Source organism: Notothenia rossii, assembly GCF_949606895.1.
Source record: "Notothenia rossii genome assembly, chromosome: 11".
NCBI classification, from domain to species: Eukaryota; Metazoa; Chordata; class Actinopteri; order Perciformes; family Nototheniidae; genus Notothenia; species Notothenia rossii.
Window position 1 is genome coordinate 26,398,878 of NC_136910.1, and position 14,641 is coordinate 26,413,518.

General features: G+C 43.1%; 1 protein-coding gene and 1 long non-coding RNA gene across 2 annotated transcripts in view; both read left to right on the forward strand.

Annotated features, from left to right (window-relative positions):
- The window catches only part of LOC307024606 (uncharacterized protein), a 402,876-nt gene that overhangs the window by 288,672 nt on the left and 99,563 nt on the right, over nucleotides 1-14,641 (forward strand). The gene's annotated exons all lie outside the window — the stretch shown is intronic.
- Nucleotides 5,019-6,854, forward strand: LOC307025260. Its single transcript, XR_013804130.1, has 2 exons — nucleotides 5,019-6,534; nucleotides 6,755-6,854. It is a non-coding gene; the product is annotated as an uncharacterized lncRNA (long non-coding RNA).

Here is a 14,641-nt window from a genome sequence, read left to right on the forward strand (position 1 = left end):
GGGACCGAGAACAGAGCCCTGAGGGACCCCTGTAGTTAATTGACAAGGGTCGGACTCCAACCCTCTCCAAGTAACCCTGTAGGTGCGGTCTTTGAGGTATGAGGTGAGGAGGGAAAGTGCAGAGCCTGAAACTCCAAGTTCTTGGAGAGTGCGAAGGAGGATCTGATGGTTCACTGTGTCGAATGCAGCAGACAGGTCCAAAAGGATTATGACAGAGGAGAGGGATGCTGCTTTAGCAGTGTGCAGTTCCTCAGAGACAGCAAGGAGGGCAGTTTCTGTGGAGTGACCTGCCTTGGAACCAGACTGGTGCGGATCCAGCAGGTTGTTCTGATGGATATAACAGGAGAGTTGTTTAAAGACAGCGCGTTCAAGTGTTTTAGACAGGAACGGAAGGAGAGAGACAGGCCTGTAGTTTATAACATCAGACGGGTTGAGAGTGGGTTTCTTTAGGAGAGGGTTTACTCTTGCCTCCTTGAGACTGTTTGGAAAGTGACCAGAAGTTAGAGAAGTGTTGATGAAATGGGTGAGAAACGGTAGAATATCAGGAGCGATAGTCTGAAGGAGGTTTGAGAGGATAGGGTCCAGAGGACAGGTGGTAGGACGGGCAGAGGTTACGGGGGTAAGAACCTCACTTGGAGAGAGAGGGGAGATGGAGGTTAGTGTGTGGGTGAACGGCGGGTCTGGTGACCCAGCGGTGAGTAAAGGTGAGTCAGAAAAAGAAGAGCGAATATCATCAACCTTTTTTTCAAAGTGGTTAACAAAGTCGCTTGACAGAAGGGAGGAGGGGTTAGGGGCTTTGGGGGGGTCCAAGAGGGTGGAGAAGATGGAAAATTGTTTTTGGGGATTGGAATAGGAAGATTGGATCTTATCTTGAAAGAAAGTGCTTTTTGCCTGAGAGATCGAAGCAGAGAAAGAGGAGAGGAGAGCCTGATAGGTTAGGAGGTCGTCATGGTGTTTGGATTTAAACTATTTCCGCTCTGCTGCCCGAAGGATGGTTCTATTAGCACGCAGTGCGTCATTTAGCCAGGGAGCAGGAGGGGACTGATGTGCCTGCCGAGATGTGAGAGGACAGAGAGAGTCCAGAGAGGATGAGAGAGTAGAGAGGAGAGTTTCTGCAGCAGAGTTTGGAGGCAGGAGTTGGAACGAGTCAGAGGAAGGGAGGGCTGAGAGCACCGATGAGGCAAAGGTAGAGGGGTAGAGGGAACGGAGGTTGCGGCGGACAGGTGCAGGATGAGAAGAGATTAGTTTGTTATGTTTGGAAAGGGGTAGAGAGAATGAAATGAAGAAGTGATCGGATGTGTGAAGCGGGTTTACAGAGAGGTTAGAAGTAGTGCAGTTCCTTGAGAATATGAGATCAAGGACATTGCCAGCTTTATGAGTTTGTTGGGGATGGAGACAGTGAGAAAGCAAAGGTGGTTAAAAGAGCTGTTAGTTCAGATATCTTCCCTGTCTGGAGTTTGAAGTCTCCGAGAAGTACAGCGGGAGGGCCAGTTTCAGGGATGTGTGAGAGGAGATTATCTAATTCCTCCAAGAAGTCCCCCAAGGCGCCTGGTGGACGGTAGAGAACAACAATGGTTAATTGTATAGGATGGGCTACTGTGACGGCATGGAATTTAAAGGTGGACAGAGGGAAGTTAGGAAGCTTGAAGAGGGAAAATCTCCAGTTGGGAGAGAGCAGGAGACCAGTGCCACCTCCTCTGCCAGAGGGTCTGGGTTTATGGGTGAAAGAATATGCTGTGGAGAGAGCTGCTGGGATGGATGTGTTGGATGGAGTAATCCAGGTCTCCGTGAGAGCAAGGAAATCCAGAGACTGCAGGGAAGCGTAGCCAGAGATGAAGTCAGCTTTAGGAACAGCTGACTGGCAGTTCCACAGGCCCCCTGAAACTAGATGTTGGATCTCAGTGGAGCATCTGGGATAGACGAGAGCAGGCCGGTTATATCGATTAGGAGATACACAGGGCCAGTGATAGTTGCGAAAAGACACATAAACATGAATGGAGAAAATACACATGATTATAGCATGAGGGGCTAAAAAACTAAATAAAATAAAATAAAACAAAATAAAACACCAGCGATACTTAGCTAAATCTGAGTAGGATTTGCCTCCTCTTTGCCTCCCTCGTGACTCCCGCAGGACTCTAATGTCTTCGTCTGTCTGACGTTGGAGCTGATGCTCCAGGAAAGTTACCTAAAATGGACACCTGATTGCTGATTTCTCACAGCAGTGGGGCCACGCCCCTTTATAATACAAAAATATTATTTGCTATAATGCAAAACAAAACGTCTGCCTCTCTCCACAATGATCAATAACAGTGAACGGATTGTCAAAGTAAGGTACAAAAAAACAGAATCACACGAAGCCTGGTTAGTGTTGCCTGACTTTATAAAGTGTGTGGTTGCCTTCTAGTCACTTTGCTCAGCACTACTGTTTGTAGGCAGGCATGACGAGACTCTTCAGTCGACCCATGTTCAGGGGAGGTGGGTTTAGTTTCCTGCATGCCTCGACGTAAGACAGACGTAAGCGACGCCGCCTCTTAGCTCCGAAGCTCTTGCCTCTAGACCAGGGGTGGGGAACCTTTTTCCTCTCAAGGGCCATTTCAATTTTTTCAACATCTTCCGAGGGCCGTACAAATTATTGACCTCTGATTAAAAATACTAAAATCACAGCCCATTTATTTCGCCTTTCTTTCATGTTGTGCAAAGAAAAAGCAACTTCTTGATCCAGATATCTTACCATGACTCGCACATGCATTCACGTGCACGGTGTGGCATGACCACCAAAACAGAAAGATATGGACACAAGTTGTGTGCAAATGTATTTAGTTTCCTATCCATGTGAACATGATTTAAGTGGGGGGGGGGGAAACCTAACCTCCTCTAGGGGGGGACCTCACCTCCTCTAGGGGGGTCTGGGGGGCATGCTAATGTTGAAGTTAAAAGCATCAATCTTGTGCACTTTGGGAGCAACATTAGGAGATCTGTGGATACATCTCTCAACATCCATATGAAACAGAACTGCAAGTATATTTACTTTTTCTTTATGGATATTTTACAAATCACTCCCCTTTCAAACTGTATCCTTGTTTATTAATAACAACTTTTGTTTACTATCATATAGTATTTTATACCCGTTTACTTTATTCTCTTATTTTTTTATAACTATAATGATCATATAAAGATGTGCCTTTACCTCACTGGTTGGAGAAAAAGCTTCTTATACCCGTTAGCATAGCTAGCTAACCAGATGCTAATAACAACAAAGTTATTGACTGTAATGATCAGTCTGACAGATGAACAGATCGCCACTGGGCTTACAACTAAAGACACAGCCATGCAAAAACTGCGGCATGTGTGCGGCTCCTTATGGGCTTGGAAGTGCCGGAGCGATGTTCTGGTGCTCTCCGTCAGAACTGCACCCCTGTCAGACGAGACATGTACCACGTGATGACACGTTAGGCTCGTGTTGTGTTCAAGGACCCTGACCGTGGCCAGGAAAAACAGGTACTGGCTTTGTTTAATTTGTTTGCGGTCTGGATTTCTTTAATTTTTGTCTTTTTTGCGTGTGTTTATAAATTCCTTTGAGCGCCGTACCAAATGGTCTACATGCTACCACTGGCTTGGATAATGAAGAACAACAAAATAAGTTAACATAGCTATGCGGATGACACACAAATGTACGTAACCATTTCACCAGGAGACTATGCTCGAATTCAAACACTGAGTAAGTGCATTGAACAAATCAATGACTGGATGTGTCAGAACTTTCTCCAATTAAACAAAGATAAAACTGAGGTAATGGTTTTTGGAGCCAAGGCAGGACGTTTAAAAGTTAGCGCTGAGCTTCTGTCTGCAATGTTCAAAACAACAGATAAAGCCAGAAATCTAGGTGTAGTCATGGACTCTGACCTGAGTTTCAACAGTCACATTAAAACAGTTACTAAATCAGTTTACTATCACCTAAAGACTATATATATGATTAAAAGATTTGGAGAAACGTGTCCATGCTTTTATCTTCAATAGACTGGACTACTGCAATGGTGTCTTCACAGGTCTCACTAAAAAATATATTAAAAAGCTGCAGCTGATTCAGAACGCTGCTGCTCGAGTCCTCACTAACACTAAGAAAGTGGATCACATCGCTCCAGTTCTGAAGTCTTTACACTGCCTTCCTGTGTGTCAAAGAATAGATTTCAAAAATACTGCTGCTGGTTTATAAAGCACTGAATGATTTAGGCCCAAAATATATTTCTGACCTCCTGCTAAATTATGAACCATCCAGATCTCTCAGGTCTTCAGGGACTGGTCAGCTTTCTGTCCCCAGAGTCAGAACTAAACATGGTAAAGCAGCGTTTAGTTATTATGCTCCAAATATCTGGAACAAACTCCCAGAAACCTGCAGGTCCGCTGCAACTCTTACTACTTTTAAATCCAGGCTGAAGACTTCTCTTTTTGTCGCTGCTTTTAATTGAACTATTCATATCTTAGACTGCACTGTAACTTTTGTCCATGTATTTTTTCTTTTAATGTTTCTTTTATTTTCTTAATTTCTTTCATTTTTTGTAAAGCACTTTGAATTGCCTTGTGTTGAAAAGTGCTATATAAATAAACTTGCCTTGCCAAATAAAGATTTCATGTGACACATAAAATGGATTTGTTGATGGGAATTAATGTGAATAAATTAACTCTAGGTTAACGGTACTCTTGCTATCACTACTCACCGACACTATAAACCTTGTCCCTCATGCTAGCCCTGACAACACCGGTAAGCACACCTTCATCCAGGCTGCACTGTTTTATGTGTCCTGACTTGTAGTGGTTCTCTCCTATCTACACTCTTCTTGTCATCTTTGTAAAACGATATCAGACTGGTAATTGACACAGCCATGACTTCTAGTTAAATTCAGTGTGGCTAAAATGAAAAGCTTTGTTAAAATATGCAAGCGCGCGAAAGTTAAAGTCTGCTTTATTGTCAGAAATTCTACATGTGTTATACATCCAGAAATATCGTTTCCCACAGTGTGACATGTATACATAAAACAAAACAAAAAGGGCCTAGATAAACGTGGTATACATTAAACAAAACAAAAAGGGCCTAGATAACCGGGGTATACAGTTTAAAATGTTAATATATTTAAAGTGTTCAAAGTCCAGTTTCAGTGCAAGTCAGTTGAAACGATCTTAAGTTGGCGTAACGTTGAAGTCGTGCGACCCTGCTGCTGTACTGGCTTGTAGTTCGTCTATAGCATTACGTTAGCATTTTGCTTCTGGCGACTAGATTTATGATTCAAAAATTATAAAAGTAGGGTTGACATGTGGAGATTATCCGGCTGAACAAAACGTGATCCCTCTCTTAAATGTGTGTCAACCACAGACCTTATTTCGAGCTATTTTCCAAAATCCTATGGAGAATTTGCATTGGTTTTTGACGAAGGAACCGGAAGAAGTTTACTTCCGGGTTTAAGGACGCGTCACTGCGGCTCTCTGGATAGAGAGGCGAAGTCACGCCCATCTACTTCCGGTCCATGGGACCCCGGAAGCGAAAAATTATACATTGAATTCAATGGAGAGAGAAAACGTATCTTTTGATCCCGTTTGAATTGTGCCACGAACTACACATATGATGTTTGTCAATCTTAAACAATCATTTCCATGTCAAAAAAGTCACATTTTGTCGTAAAACTGTTGAAATATAAGACTGAAAAATACGCGACTACAAAGACTACAAATCCCAAATCCCATTCTGGGTCGCGCATGTGATGTCACAGGCGATAATGCTCCAAGTGGTTGCGAATCGTAATTAAAGCGAAGAAGAAGATTTCATAACTGATTTATTCCCTCCAATAAATATAAGAGATTGCTCCAATAAATTCACTTTTATAAGATGCCTGTGTGCTTTGTACCATGTTGTAATCACAAAAGTGATCATACCACTTGCTCGTTCTATCGCTTCCCGTCTTATGAAAGGACCAGGAGTCGCTGGATCAGACATATCAGGTAATATCATAGGTAATATACATGTTGTGGATGGAACATAGTCAAGTTAGCTACCTAGCTAGTAGTGAGCACGTTAGTTAGCATTACATTACTTAGCCTTGTCATTTTTAGTAGCCTTACCGTGAAGTTATTATTTTATTACATGAAGTACACCAAAATGTTAAACAGTAAGAGTAGTCATCATGGTAAGTATTTCGTGAAACATTTGAAGAGTAGCCTACTGCACCCTCCACCGGGTGCTAAGGAAGCAGTTCAGGGAGAGTCGAAGGAAGGCAGGCAGGCAGGGAGCTTTGCATGACATTCTTCTGGACATGTGTCATTGTGATGACAGTGAGGGTGAGTGAATCTGTTTGTTGGAAAGACAGTAGTTGAGTGATTACTGAGAGAAAATTATTAAAAGAGATAATTATTCAGTGTTGTTACTTTAAAGTGTTGTTACTGACCTTTTTCTCTTTTATTTTCTTTACCTCACCTGTAACTGCTGAGACCCTGAGGAACATGCACACTGGACTGACCTGCTCTGGCAACCTGATTTCCACTGTACGTAATAGTATTTGGTTATGGTATATTATTTATATACATCAAAGGCACAATGCACCCCCCAGAGAGACACATGTATTGAGTGTGATATTTTGCATAGGTCATGTTAAATCATCTTTACATACTAGAAAACTGTAGGAGCGGCAACTTGTTTTGAAATTGAATTTTTAATATCCGATAATAAAGTTGATCTGTTTTCTTTATTCTTCTCTCTTCCCAGCTCCATCCATCACCGTTCTCTGTTCCTGCAGGTCCTGCTTGCTAATCAATGCTCATATGTTTTTACACAATTACAAATAAAGTCAATGTACTGTATGACATGAAGTTGTGCTTCATTCTGAGTCAATAATAAATTCATTCTGCCTTCAACTGCAAAATGATTGTGGACTGCACCAACATCCATGTAGCTGCCCCCCAGTAAGATGAACCAAGCAAAGCTGACACTCAACATACAGCTGTGCTCTTAAGTTGACATGAAGAATTTGTGAAATATTGGTAATTATTTGGAAAAAATGACTGACGATGCAGAAAACTTTTTTTATTTAGGAACAGTGGTCAGGTGAAGCATTTATCACTACATATGTGTCACACTTAAAAGGCCAAACACACTGGCTAAACACACCTCGTTTACAACTCCCCAGTTGACAGCCATGACTCCGTCTAAATTGTACCCCCCAAGCACCCTCTGCATGGAGTGGATGAAAGTCCCGACCTCAGCACAGCACCAAAATTGCTGGCTGTCAACCTGCCCTGCCTGTGTAACTGCCACTGAGGATTTGTCTGCTGTCCTATGGTGGCTGTCTGGATGGCAGCTTAATGGTCTCTGCTCAGTCGCATTGAGGCAAGAATTGCCTCAAGCCCCCGACCCCCACGCTCCTTCACCAGCTCCGGCACGTTGAAAATGGCCTGATGTTGAGGCTGCAGCTCCGGCTCAGGTGACAAAAGCCATGCCATGCCACGCTGCGCCCCTCAGTGCAGACCTGAACCAGTCTACTTCCTCAGTAGCGATGTCTCTGGCCAGTGGGTTGTATGTCTCCTCTTGCTGTTGGTAGAGTTGAGACACCGGCTGGACTACTTTTGAAGTGCCAGGCTTCCTCCACTGGCACTCAACTTCTGTGGAGCTGATCTGCCACATGGCAAATATTGCCAATGCCGCAGCGTGGCTGCATTTGTACATCCTCCGTGCACAACCACAGACAGCGCTCTGCATCGCGCCATCCTCTCCCATGTAGATCTGTACAAATAAAGTAAGTACCATGTTTGTTAACATGCTATAATAGATTGAATGAGCAATACAAGGATGGTCCAGATCTGGGGGTGGGAGGGTTTATTTTTCCATAGTTTTGTCCTCTTGTCTGATTGTTGTTATTGTTTGTTTTTTCTGAATTTTTTGTAATTTGTGTTGTATTGGTTGTGATTGTACATTGAATTTTTTTAAATGTGTATTACATTTTTGAAAAACATTTGATCAACAAAAAAAGAATTTTTGGTCAGGATCTAGACTCGGTGTGTAGTTTATGAATTAATCAATGCTCTCTACATTAGGAAAACACATACCAGTGTACCAGAGGGAGTCACACACAGCTGTGCCTAGATAACCAAACAAATTGACAAGATAACCAAAATCCTTGAATCTACACACAGCAAATAAACTCAAATGACACAACGAGATGTAAAAAGGAGATCACACATATAGTCGATATAAAACTGGCCGCTTCAATCTGAAGAGCAACTAAAACAAAACACGGGAGTGTACCTTGTTCTTGTGAACACTAATGTTATCCACAGCATACACACCCGTATACAGTACACCCGTTCTAGGTTCTGATTGGCTCTCTAGGTTGGCATTCTAGCTTCTGACTGGCTGTCCAGGTTGTCAATCACAGCCGTGGTTCATATTATGCTTGTCGACTCGTAACATCGCTAAACTTTTTTTCTTGACGGTTTTCTCAGTCAACTAATGCTAATGATAACAGTAACATAAATTAACACAGCCCTGCACACTGCAGTCATTATATGCCGGGTCTGTGGTTCATCATCTTCTTTTTCATTCTCCTCCTTATTGACTGACATTAACCTTAAACATTGCACTTATGTTACTCACCGAAACCTTGTAAAGCCGGTCCCGCATGCTGGCTCTTACAGAACCGACTAACTCCCCTTTCGTGTATGTACAGCTCTCAACGTGCCCAGACTTGTAGTGATTTTTACCTCGTTTTATACTTTTATTCTCATTCTGAAAGAATGAGGTGAAATGTGCCAACGTGACGGCCATCTTTGTGTTGGTGACGCGTATTGTGCGGGACCAGAGACATGTAGTTCACTGAGCGGCTTAACACAAAGAAATGTGTTACTTCACAGTTTTACGACACATTTTAATTTTTTTGACTTGCAAAATGTTCTTTTAAATTGACAAACATCATATGTGTCATTCGTGGCACAATTCAAACGGGATCAAAAGATACGTTTTCTCTCTCCATTGAATTCAATGTATAATTTTCCGCTTCCGGGGTCCCATGGAGGCTCCCGGAAGGGGAGGGACTTCACCTCTCTATACAGCGTGGGAGGCGGGGCCTCATTCATTCCTATGAGAGTTGCTCATTGGCGCATGATGATAAAATGGCCCAACTTTTGAGAGAGCGAAACGTCACAGATTACCCAGCATGCCTGAGAAGTACCCGTATGTGGGCTCATAGCGCATGCGCAACTTTAACCAAAATGCTCGTTCACATCAAGCACGTCAATTTGCGTATACATAACAGCACCGCGCGTTCATGACAGCATGGTAATGGCTTGTTATTATGATGGATTTGATATTAACGAGGCGGCAGTTACGCCAGTTAGCAGCTAGCGGCTAGCTAGTAATTATGCTTATGTGCACATCAATCGTTATGTACTTATATTACGCTGTAACAGGATCTAGTGATATCCAAGCAACAGAGCTTCATTTAGCATGAAATAATTACTGCACTGTGTATATATATATACATACATACAGTGCAATAAGCTTCTTAGTGCAATAAGAAGCTACAGGGACGTTAATCTAACGTCGGTAATATTAACTTTATTTAATACAACATTTACGGTACAAGATTTAATCATACAGCCCATGTAGTATAATATTTTACAAATTATGAATTACAGCAAACATGTGCAATATATCCATTATTACAGCTCCGTGGGATGGCAGTAAGACGATATGGGTCCGTTCTTATTTTGCATCCATGGGTAAAGATAAACGCATGTAGTGCTGCTGCATTCTGAACACGTAACATGAACACACCGGGCGGCGCGGTCCCGTGGGTTAGATGCACGTTCATAATGCAGAGGGATATAACTCTCAGAATAACGTTATTTGCAAATGTTTACAACTTGAGGAACACATTTTTTTAATAAGGGCTACAAGTGTTCATACTGGGTGGTTTATTTAGTTAAAAAAATATTATCCAACGATTTACAGACCACTCTTTCCCCATGTAAGTCAATGGGAAAAAGTGTTACCGGGCCTGGCAACCAAGCGGAAGTGGAGTACCGCCGTTTGGCCACCACGAATATTTTCATCTGAGTCCGGCGCACTTCCTGGGGGCTTGAGTGTCGTCTTACTGCCATCCCACGGAGCTGTAATAATGGATATATTGCACATGTTTGCTGTAATTCATCATTAGCAAAATATTATACTACATATATATATATATATATATATGCAATAATTATTTCATGCTAAATGAAGCTCTGTTGCTTGGATATCACTAGATCCTGTTACAGTGTAATATAAGTACATAACATAGACTGTACATAACGATTGGTGTATACATTAGCATAATTACTAGCTAGCCGCTAGCTGCTAACTGCCGCCTCGTTAAATGATCCAAGCTGCTTTCCTGGGTTCTAAAGTGCTGTGAAGCAGCCTGTTCTCTGGCTTCAGTCTGGGTGGAAGAGCCATCTGCAGCGCAGTGCTCTCTGGGTAAACTCTCCTCCTATTTACAACACTTTTGCCGATGTTTCAAGCACTTTTCAAACATTATTCCTGGCTTAAAAAGCGATGTGCATCACCCTGGATCTACAAATCCATCATAATAACAACCCATTACCATACTGTCATGAACGCGCGGTGCTGTTACTGTACGTGTATTTGATGTGAACGAGCATTTTGGTTAAAGTTGCGCATGCGCTATGAGCGCACATAAGGGTACTTCTCAGCAGTAGCGTGGCGTGGGGAAAAAATTAGGGGAAGCCAATAATACGTCCTTTCTTTTGGGGTGGGGGGGGGGGTGTGTGGTGGTCAACGTAATAACGTAACCAGATGAGTGATTACAGCGCCCGGTATCATTTTACAGTACACATTCGTATCATACAGATGCAGGACTTACACACGCCTGTTATCTGACCGACAGGTCCGCACGCACTCTCCAGCCCAAACTCTAATAAGCATTCATTCACAAACTAAATCAGGAGACCTTTAACGTTTTACGTCCGGTTCGCTCCTTTGTTCCTCGCTGTACACAGCTCCAGTTTGGGCATTGGCCTGTCATCAGATTGTATTTGTTGTTGCTGCTGCAGCGGAAGATTAGTACAATTATTTTTGATTAAATACTCCAAATCTCCACCCTCCATAATTGCACTTGCTTCAGTTGCTTGCTACTTTCTAACGGCGGTAAGAGTGGTGCAGTGACGCTATCTATCTTCTATCGATTAGATTTATGATTCGAAAATTATAAAAGTAGGGTAGACATGTGGATATTATCCGACTGAACAAAACGTGCATTTACCTAACAGGTTCGTTTTCCACTGACCTTTTTTCGAGCTATTTTCCAAAATCCTATGGAGAAATCCCATTGCTATTTTGTCGAGGGAAACCGCTTTTTGGGACGCGTTACTGCACCACTAAGTTGATGCGATTTGATTGGATTGTGAGGCAAGGGAAGCCAGCCGCCTCTGGCTTCCCTTGGCATGGCCCTGACCAATCACAGGTTGGCAGGGGCATGACGTGAGCCTCATCTGATTGGTCAATCCCTCCATTTTTTTTCACCAAGGGAAGCAAATTTCGGCTGGCCTCCTCTCGCAACAGAGAGTGCAATCTACTGTTTCACCATAACATCTAGAGGGGCTCTGTTTCAGTCTTTGTAAAATACTCAATGAGAATGGGGAGAGACGGGCCGGTAGCAACACAAAACAAAGAATTTCCGAAACTAAACGAAGTGTTTTTATTTATTTATTAAAATTATAACTACAATCCGAAAAAACAGGGGAAGCCTGGCTTCCCTTGGCCTCCAGGAGAAAACGCCACTGCTTCTCAGGCATGTCGGGTAATCTGTGACGTTTTGCTCTCTCAAAAGTTGGGCCATTTTATCCATAGATATATATAAACTAGTGGTGGGCATAGATTAATTTTTTTAATCTAGATTAATCTCACTGTATTCAAACATAACGTGGTGGTAATTAAAAGGCTACGAAATTAAATTATGTAATTTAAAATGACATAACGTAGTGTTAACTGTGTTCGTTATTCTCCCGTCCAGGAGAGAAGCTTTAAAAGGAGACTAAATGGAGTCTCTGTGAAAGTTCAATTGGGTACTTTAATTAAAAAAGGCGCGGGTTGGTCACAAGCATGATATTGTTCAGTCAGACAAACAGCTGTGATCTGGCTCTCGATAGGGAAGAGAAGAGAATGGATCTCTCCTCCGGTGCTGTTATATATCCTCTGCTGGCTCCTCCCCGCCAGCCGGCTCGCCTCGTCTCCAATGTCCGTTATTGCATTTAAACAGAGGATAGGTTCTTTTCACATTCACTATATGCTTAACACGCCGTTTCTCCTCATATTCTCTTTCATCACTTTTCATTTAACACATTCTAAACGCTGTAATCAATACTCTAAACAATACTTCTCGGCTCGTTTGATTTCCGGTCATTCCGGATGTTGTCACATGCTACTCTCGTCTGTAAACAATAATGTATTCAAATAAACTGTACCTTCATTTAATATTCAGCATGGTAAAGAGCATTAAAACTGACGGCATGTTTAAACTACATTTCCCCATTAAAACATTGATTTTAATTTCTAACAGTAGCATACCTAAAGCGAAGGAGTGAAGTTCCCAGCTAGCATCGATGAGGTGTACTGTAACGCCGATGTAGTTGTCGTTGTTAACGGACGTCCAATGGTCCCCAGTCAGTGCTACAGACCTCGCCTCTACCATCTTCTCAACTTTCGTAGCTTTCTCTTCTGCGTGCTGGTCATGTATTCTCCTCATGATAGTTCGCCTCGCAGGTAGTTTGTAAGATGGGTCACCTGTGGCCGCCTGGAGAACAAGCTCGAGCCCGTCATCTTCAACCACGCTAATGGGCCTGCAGCTGGTGGCAATCCACTGAGCGAGGAGACTAGTTAGCTTGGCTGATAGAGCTGTGCTGACGGGCTTGCCTCGGTTGCACTCAAACATAGTTGTTTGACGACGAGTCTTCCCCCGCGCTACATCAGTGCTTGGCCCGGCATCTTCCGCATTAGCTAAGGGATGCTTTGCGTTTAGGTGGTACTTGAGACTGGATGAACTCCTACAGTAAACTAATTCCGCATTGCACAAGGTGCAAACAACCTTATTTTTGTCGAGGTTTCCATCGGGAAGCTTCTTAAAAATAAATTTCCCCTGAAGCAAACCCGGCGGCTTCATACCTGCTGTATCCATGTTAGCATGTCACGTTTAATGTGGCTGATTTGACCGGGGTCAGATCCATAGACCGTAGAAGAAACACAGGTCAAAGACTCGATCTCGCCCCCTACAGTGCAATTCGGCTAGGTATACATCCGCGCTAAATTATCAAAGTGAAAGTCATCATAGCTTGCGTAGTATAGACCCAGCTCCCAACCCAACTTTGAGAATAGATTAACGGCGATATTTTTTTTTATCGCCGACAATTGTCTCACGTTAACGCAGCACGTTAACGCCGATAACGGCCCACCACTAATATAAACACTAGATGACTCACCCGCGCTGCTGGCCAACGGAGACCGACGTTGCCACATGGCCGCCATCTTGCTACAGGCAGTGCTCTCATTCATAACATTAATGGTTTACTATTTAAATAACTATAGCTTGCTCAATTTTCAACCAATTTTCAAACGGTTTGGTTTTTTATAAACATCAAAGATGTAGTTATGATACTGCATACTTATAATCATGGACTTTCTTATGAAAATAACATTAAGCAGATAAAGCAATAGCTATACACACACACACACAAGGTATTTATATTAAATATTTGCCGGTATTTCCATTTATGTTATTATATTGTTAATATTTAAAATAAATTATAAAATAAAAATATATTTATATTTTATATATAAAAATCGGTCTCATGTTACCACTCTGTAAGCCAAGAGTTGTTAATTTAGCAATGCCTTAGCTTGAAGAACAGGGACACAACTAATGACAATAGCATATGGTGGTATATTATTTAGATATTCACACCTTTATCAGAAGAACCAAACCAACATCCTCCAGAAGAGCCTGCATGTTTTTCTTGGCCCTCCTTTCTCTCGCCAAGGCATTGGTCTTCTCCCGCTGCAGTTTCCTCAAACTCGCTGAGGCTCCGTTGAGTTTGGCCTTTATAGCCTTGGGGCAAGCAGGCAATGCATATGGGTGGTCAGTGCCCTGCCGCTTGCTGCTCTTTCGCCTCTCTCCAGTGGCTCTCTGTTGCTTTGGCAAAATCCATCCATCCAACATCTTCTCGCGCTTATCCGTGGTCGGGTCGCGGATGTAGCAGTTGCAGCAGAGAGCCCCAAACTTTCTTTTCCCTGGCCACATCAACCAGCTCTGACTGGGGGATCCCAAGGTGCTCCCAGGCCAGCGAAGAGATATAATCCCTCCACCTGGTCCTAGGTCTACCCCTTGGTCTCTTCCCAGCTGGACGTGCCTGGAACACCTCCCTAGGGAGGCGCCCAGGTGGCATCCTAACTAGGTGCCCGAACCACCTCAACTGGCTCCTTTCGACGCGAAGGAGGAGGGGTTCAACTCCGAGTCCCTCCCTGATGACCGAACTTCTCACCTTATCCCTAGGGGAGACACCAGCCACCCAGCGGAGAAAACCCATCTCGACCACTTGTACCCGCGAT